This window comes from Engraulis encrasicolus, chromosome 9 (assembly GCF_034702125.1).
Source record: "Engraulis encrasicolus isolate BLACKSEA-1 chromosome 9, IST_EnEncr_1.0, whole genome shotgun sequence".
Classification (NCBI taxonomy): Eukaryota; Metazoa; Chordata; class Actinopteri; order Clupeiformes; family Engraulidae; genus Engraulis; species Engraulis encrasicolus.
In genome coordinates, this window is record NC_085865.1 from 30681846 (window position 1) to 30690582 (window position 8737).

Here is an 8737-nt window from a genome sequence, read left to right on the forward strand (position 1 = left end):
TGGATTTTTTTTTTAAATTCACATTTTAATGAACATTCCTTATAAGTAAGCTAAACAAAACATTTCAAAATGTTTCAACTGATGAATATTATTATGTTATGTTATGAGTATTATGTTTCCTCCCCGCATAACATATTGCTGTGCAGCCTGCTTTTATTGTACAGTAGGATATAAGTGGCATTAAACAATAAATAAGCAAACAGGAACTTGTATTCAGATTAGCCTGCCTTCTTGATGGTTTGTATTCAGTGCTTTCCTGCATTTGCTTTTGGAACAATGTTTAAAAAAAAAAAAAAAAAAACTTTTTTTAAAATCGTTAAAGGGGGGGCTAATACTAATGTAAGGGTGGCTAAAGCCCCCCTAAAATAGGGCTAAAGACGGCCCTGACTTAGACGCAAGCACTCACGCCCGCATGACATCGTAGGTGTCTTGCTCTCGGGGAATAATGAACACCTGCTCAGCCAATCAGAAGAAGTTCCGTCTGCTCACAGGGTGATAATATGTTATGGGTAGGGAAGTGTTATTACGTTATGGGCAAGTTATCGTGTTATGGGATTATTTACGTTTCAAATGGGCCCAAATTATTACGTTATGGGCAGTTATTACGTTTTGGGTTCTTACAAACCTTCCCCATGGTTTCAGGACAAACTGGGTTACTTCTCATCGACTAGACCCAGGGTCTGAGGAAGACGCAGGTGCATTGAAAGGCCAGTCACTTTGTGCAAAAAAAAGAAAGTTGAATAGTAGGTTATGCTGAGTGCTACGGTCATCCCTGGGTCTAATTTATGATAATTAGCCCAGTTTGTGTAGCCTGGTAAACCAGAGCCACCCGCTGGGCGCCAACAATTTTCAGCTGCGAGTGGGTCTGACCTCGGATCTGAGAACGTTTTGAACACTGTGCCCTGAGTCTGGCAAAACCAATTACAACGCAGAGATTTGTTTTGAATCAAAGCGGGTGGGGTTTTGAGGGAGTGACGACGACGCTTGCAACACCGTTGGGAAAGCACATCAACGGCAAAGATCGCCGATTGGTCAGAGTGCCGGCACGGTTTGAAAAAACAACAGGTTGTTCTCATCAGCAATCGTCCGAGGTATCGTTCATCGGGGCCAGACTAAATTACTCCGGTCTCACATTTAGGCTGGTTTATCAGGCTACAGTTTGTCCTGATTCAACAGAGACTGAAGTGCTGGCACCCTTCTCTCCGAAGGTTTTTTTAGTGGTTGAATTCAAGGACTTTATGGGGTTTCAACAATTTGCAAACTATGTCTTTCCAGGCATACAGGCCTGGTATAGTGTACAACTATTGTTGCTAACAGATTGTGCTATATTCACAGAATGTACAGCAGGCCGACAGTGCATATGTATGAGATTTGACAACTTCACATTGCAGTATAATGTTTGCATATAGGATGTAACATTGGCATATACCTTTATAAATGAAACAAGGACACAATTGTCTACATTTTAAATATTTTTTATCTCATAAAAAAGTGTAGTCTTATTGTTTGAAACAGAATGTGTATCCAGTACACACTCTTCACAAAGTGTTGATACACAGATGGGAAACAAACTGCAAAGCTTAAGTGCTTTAAAAGCTATGTTTACACATTACTCATTACATAATGTAACCAATGGATGTTTAACCTGAAACATCTTCCTTTAATATAATAAATAAGATAAATAGATTATTTTAATTAAATAATTTAAAACAATTAACTTAACAAATTAACTTAAACGACCGTGTGAATCTATGTCAAATGGAATGAACAAATGCATCATGGTAAAAATACATTAAACCAATTAAGATTAATAAAATCAATCTAAAATGTATGAGGTTGCTCATGAGGTGGTCATCTGTGGAGTATCTCCCTGCTGTGTTACGCCCGTTGGGTGGAGCTGATGAGACGAGACAGTGTAGTAGGGCTTTCTGTCGTCCTCTCCTGCCTCAGGTTCCTCCTGTTGTTCAGATAAGAAGATTAGAGTCAATGGAGATCCCAGTCAGGGAAGCCGACAGGAGGGACAACCAGGTCAGTTGTCCCAGGCCCAGATAGAAGGGGGGCCCAGAATTGTGTCGTCATTATGTTCTATGTATTGAGAACAGGGGCCTTTCATATTACTTTGTTGTGGGCCCAGCAAAAGCTATCAGCAGCCCTGATCCCCATACACCATGGATTCTGACATACTACAACAATTCATTCATGGATTGATAAGATGACACACTGGGTCGTGGTACTAATTTTGCACCATGTTGCAATAGATTACTGACAGCTAATACTTACATAAACTCTTCAATCTTAGCCTTCACCCATGGAGCACGCACAGGGCAACACAGCTCTTTGTCCTCTGTCTTCAGGCTACATGTATATGAACAGTTACAATCAAATATTGGGTCAAAATGATTGATTTAATATGGCTGTTTATTAATGTAAATTGTTAAGTGCTTGTTTTCACATCTCTTCCTAACTTACGTAACAATTAAAAACTTAAAATCACTTGAGGTCTACTGAGAGACATCAGGAGATTACTTACATTACAGCCGCGACACAGTGGTTGTGTGGCCTCTGTAGTCTGAAGCCAATGACTTTCTCAGTCACTACCTTATTCGATACTTGTGTACAGCAGGAAGTATATTTTTGAGCATCTGTAAGACATGTAACACCAGCACATCAAGGTTTGTCTCAACAACACTGCAATATATTGACTACCACAGTGTCCATGTCAACACACTGAATGGGGAATCTTCTCCGAAATCCATTCCGATTCTAGTTCTGCTTCTAGTGAAGACGTTTCAAACATGACATTTGAAACACATTTACAGATGGCAAAATATAAAAAAAATCACTCCACTGACTGGCTCAACAAATGGAACAATGACAACAATCATGACACCCTCTACCATCAAGAGAAAGAGAATCCCCATTACTGTACCTGCTGTTGCCCAGAGAACTGAAGCAATGATGGCCACCAAGGCCAGGCTTCTGAAGAGACTTGTGGAATGCTGCATTGTCAAGCAAGTCTTGGCTCTGTAGTGGAGTAGTCTGAAGAAGGCTCAAGGACGCTGTGTGTAGGTCAATCTCACTGGTGGGGTATTTAAAGACCAGAAAGCAGAAGTGCCATGACATGTTGCTTCAAATATTTCCATGTCGCCTTTCTTCCGCCAACTCACTTGCCCTTCCTTTTCACATGATGTAATGTAAGATTATTTATTTGGCAACACACTTAAATTGAATAATTAGCATACCAAGCAAGCAATAATAAGCAGGATTTGCCAAGAATAGTAACTGGTCTTACCTAGGCAAACAGGACTTAGTAAGAACAGTAGCTCTTGCCTAAGCAAGCTCACTTAATAAACAGGATTTATCAAGGACAGTAAGTTGCTGAGGCAAGCCCACTTAATAACTGAAAGACATCAGCTAATATTTTCATTTTCACCACACATTACTCACACACCTGTGAGTTGTGAGCGACTTATTTCCTGTTAACATCTCTTTACCACTCACTACAGGAAGGCACACATAGTGTTGAACATGACTTCACACTTTTCTCTTTCAAAGACTCCTTGGTAGCATGTTTTTATACGAGCCTAAATTCATGGAATATGCCATTTGCAACAAGTAACTACATGGTTGGGTTGATTTGAGTAGACTACTTATAGCCTCTCTTCACTCACTGTCTGGGATACTACATTTACCAGCAAATATGCCTGTCCAACCTGTCAATTTTCAGTTCTTTGTCCGAAATATTGATCGTAGACAAATTAACCTGACTGACATAAACAGGAAATTCATAGTGTCACATGATGTGTGAGTGTGCACAGGCCCAGTCTATACATATATGAATGGCAAATATAGACATAAGGCCTACCTGTGGGCTTTCCCCTTTTTTTAATTTCCAAAGTCCAAATTCAGTCATGTTAAACCACATGCCCACTATGTTGCTAATCTTAACTGTTGTGAGTGTGAGATCATGGAAATATAAAATATTTCTGACACCGACACCAATGTTTTAGAATAGCCTTGACTGACCAAATACCACCTTTGATATTCAGGTGAACAATCAAATCTTATGAGCACCAAGTCATATGAAAAAAAATTGTAGCTTAGATTGGGTGCTACACTTAATGTTATCAGGGTAAAGGAGGATCACCATATACTATATATAGTGTAATATTGTGCATGAGCAGGCCTGATGAAGTTTATGACTCATGAGTTTCTTTTTGTGTTGGCTGTTCCAGTCACACATTCAAATGTGTCTTTTTGTTTGTTTACTCAGAAAGAGGAGTTCTACATCTTCCTTTGAAGTCTGTGACAACATTCAGATGACCTCAACAGCAAAGCTGACACCTAATTACTGTACACGATGACATTACATGCTGTACATGAATCCTACTCCTCACATACAAACCCCTCCATGTTCTTACTCCCCAGTACCTCTGCAATCTCATCCAGCATCACTCCCAATCAAGGCCCCTGAGGTCCTCTGGGGCTTGTCATTCCCCAGTCCAGGCTACGGACTTTTGGTGACAGAGCCTTCTGTGTTGCTGCCCTCACCCTTTGGAACAGTCTTCCTCTCCATATCCGCCAAGCCCCCACACTGGCTACGTTCACAAATCTAGGCCTATATGGTCCTTAACCACCCTGCACCAACCTTCCCCCCCCCCCCCCCAACTCCACTTCTACCCCTTCCTCTCTTCTCCCCTCTTTTCCCTAGTCCCTTCTCTTTTTGTAAAGCAACCTTGGGATACTTGAAAGGCACTATATAAAACAAAGTGGTTATTAATTATTATTATGATACCTTCAATATTCAGTGAGAATTGTCTCCAGTGATACATTATGTGCAGGCAATACTCCCATGATTTATCTGTAAACTTCAAGATGCATGGGTGGCTTTTTCTGCTTCCCTAATCACCATCACCACATCCTCCTCTGTCCTCTCCATGCTCCTATCTCTCTATCTCTCTCTCTCTCTCTCTCTCTCTCTCTCTCTCTCTCTCTCTCTCTCTCTCTCTCTCTCTCTCTCTCTCTCTCTCTCTCTCTCTCTCTCTCTCACACACACACACACACACACACACACACACACACACACACACACACACACACTGGCCAATGACAAAACTAGTAGTGCATCATGACTTTAAACACATCCCATCAAGCTGTTGTAAATGCTAAAATTTAATTAGTTTTGAATGCCTGTGTAAATATTTATCATAAGTTTTGAGCAGTGTGACTGGAAGTATTGGTGGTATTATTGGTGTTGGTCCAAACCAGGGCATGATCAACATAACCATTTGGCAGTCATGGGTTAGCGGTTAGGCTGTCAGACTTGTAGCCCAAAGGTCGCCGGTTTGACACCCGACCCACCAAGTTGGTCGGATTTTAACATTAACCAGTGCTCTCCCCGATCCTCCTCCATAACTGAGGTACTCTGAGCATGGTACCGTCCCGCCACACTGCTCCCTTGGGGTTGGGGCGCCATTGGAGGCTGCCCCCCTTGCAGGGGTGAGGCATGAATGCAATTTCATTATGTGCAGAGTGCACTTGGGTGCTGTGTCACAATGACGAGGGGCGTTGGAGTTTCCCAGGTGGGCTTTCACTTCCACTTTAATCATACTGTATAATATATAATATATTATGGTTGTGTATGAAGCAGGGCCAGATGAGCATTCTGAGTCTGACTCATTGTTTTCTGTTGAGTGGGTTGTTCATGTGTCTTTTTGTTTCTGAAGCTTGTCTCTGAAGGTGTTGACAGCATAAATAGAAAGAAATAGAAAATGCTGCTCTTCTCTTATCCAAATTAACCCTGTAAGACCCCATAATGTAATAACGGCCCATAACGTAATAATTTGGCCCTATTTGTACTTAACTATTTTACTGATGAAATTGAGAATACTGTATGTGTTTGTCATTATTATAATAACTAAAAACTTACAGTGAATACCATTACATTCAGTCATGGGAGAGCGGTTAGGGCGTCAGACTTGCATCCCAGAGGTTGCCGGTTCGACTCCCGACCCGCCAGGTTGGTGGGGGGAGTAATTCACCAGTGTCAGTGTGTGCAGTGAGCAGTGTTCACTTGTGTGCTGTGGAGTGCTGTGTCACAATGACAAGGGGAGTTGGAATTTCCCAATGGGCTTTACACCCCTTAGACCTACGCCTTTCCCCTTTGCCTGCGTTTTGCGCGTCCACGTGTGGTCGTAGTGGCATGCCGATTCACGTTCAGACAGATGGGTAGGGGTACGCCGAAGGGCTTTCCACCCCTCCGCGCGGAGATTTGGGCTACGACAGGTTTCCCTGAATGCATTGCAAATTCATTTTAAAATTGGCGGCAAGCCGCGGCACTCAAGTTTAACATGTCCTAATGTGTGACGGCCCTTTTCTCCATGAAACGCACATGAAAAAACAGAGCTAGCTATTAACATCAACCTAATGCATGGAATTAGTGAGAGCTGTGAGTCTCATTTCATGATTGTTGAAGGGGCATCCCAATTAGTAGCGGTTGCGTTTCAAGCCCTAAACCTTACAGCTTCATTGGAAAGCACGAGGGGCATGGGGAAGGCGTAGGGATAGGGGTAGAGATTAGTAGTGGGAAAGGCCCTTAGTAAGACAATTTGATTTCATATGTAGGAAATGCAGAGGATATCAGATTAAAATATCCAGTCACTGTTATGTGTTGCGACAAAGTCATCTGTGCTACATATACCTCTGAATAACCTGCCATTAATGTAGGCTAATAATGCAGGCAGATGGCAGATTTGGTCAACCCTGTCTTAAAGAGGAAATAATTAGTCATTTTTTATATTAAAAAAGTAAAACAGTTATCAAAGCTTTTTTTAAAGTTATTTAAGGTAAATAATGTAATGATCTGCCAAATACCTCCTTACGTTACAAGCAGAATATTATTACATTATTGGTAGAGAAACATTCTTACGTTATTGGCATCTTATTATGTTATTAGCTTAATTACTTTTCAAATGGGCCCAAATTAGTACGGTACTGGCAGTTATTATGTTATTAGCATCGTTATTGCATTATCAAAGCTTTTTTAAAGTGTAAGGCCAATAACGTAATAACCTGTCCATGACGTAATAACTTATTACGTTATCAGCAGAATGTTATGTAAGGAATAACGGCTGACGAGGTGTCCCGTTATCAAGGGAAATAATGGACGAGGCGGAGCGTTCTAACAGCCCGATGGCGCAGCCAAAGTGCAAATGCAATAGAACTTACAAATGGGTTTTTGACAACCAAATGTGATAGAATTAACGACAGAGTCTTGGCTTGACAACCAAATGCGATAGAATTAACGACGGGGTCTTGGCCATAGCAACCTGCAGTTTAGAATTAGTAACGGCAGTTCGCCAGAAAGTTAGGAAAAGAAACAACTTAGATCAGGCCCGTCACTAGGTTTGAGAGACAGGGAGGGCTTAGCCCTAGAGGAAGAAAATGCACGCACAGCGCGCGCCAAAAATTTTTCAGCGCACCTGCTAAGGTTTTGTCTATGAATTCATTATTTTAAGAAATCCCGCACACTGTCCATTCCACCAACAAACTTTAAAACATTGTTTCAGTCATCTGACCTTCTTCATGTTTTATTAACGTTGTTGGTGGAATGGACAGTGTGCAGGATTTCTTTAATGACAACCCCACTGGGATAATATCCTACGCACCTGCCCACCTACAAAGGTGTGCAAAAGTGTCTTCTTGAACAATTATTTTAACAGCATCATACCGATTTTTAAACACTACTTACAGTGGATTTTTTTTTTAAATTCACATTTTAATGAACATTCCTTATAAGTAAGCTAAACAAAACATTTCAAAATGTTTCAACTGATGAATATTATTATGTTATGTTATGAGTATTATGTTTCCTCCCCGCATAACATATTGCTGTGCAGCCTGCTTTTATTGTACAGTAGGATATAAGTGGCATTAAACAATAAATAAGCAAACAGGAACTTGTATTCAGATTAGCCTGCCTTCTTGATGGTTTGTATTCAGTGCTTTCCTGCATTTGCTTTTGGAAAAATGTTAAAAAAAATAAATAAAAAAAACTTTTTTTAAAATCGTTAAAGGGGGGGCTAATACTAATGTAAGGGGGGCTAAAGCCCCCCTAAAATAGGGCTAAAGACGGCCCTGACTTAGACGCAAGCACTCACGCCCGCATGACATCGTAGGTGTCTTGCTCTCGGGGAATAATGAACACCTGCTCAGCCAATCAGAAGAAGTTCCGTCTGCTCACAGGGTGATAATATGTTATGGGTAGGGAAGTGTTATTACGTTATGGGCAAGTTATCGTGTTATGGGATTATTTACGTTTCAAATGGGCCCAAATTATTACGTTATGGGCAGTTATTACGTTTTGGGTTCTTACAAACCTTCCCCATGGTTTCAGGACAAACTGGGTTACTTCTCATCGACTAGACCCAGGGTCTGAGGAAGACGCAGGTGCATTGAAAGGCCAGTCACTTTGTGCAAAAAAAAGAAAGTTGAATAGTAGGTTATGCTGAGTGCTACGGTCATCCCTGGGTCTAATTTATGATAATTAGCCCAGTTTGTGTAGCCTGGTAAACCAGAGCCACCCGCTGGGCGCCAACAATTTTCAGCTGCGAGTGGGTCTGACCTCGGATCTGAGAACGTTTTGAACACTGTGCCCTGAGTCTGGCAAAACCAATTACAACGCAGAGATTTGTTTTGAATCAAAGCGGGTGGGGTTTTGAGGGAGTGACGACGACGC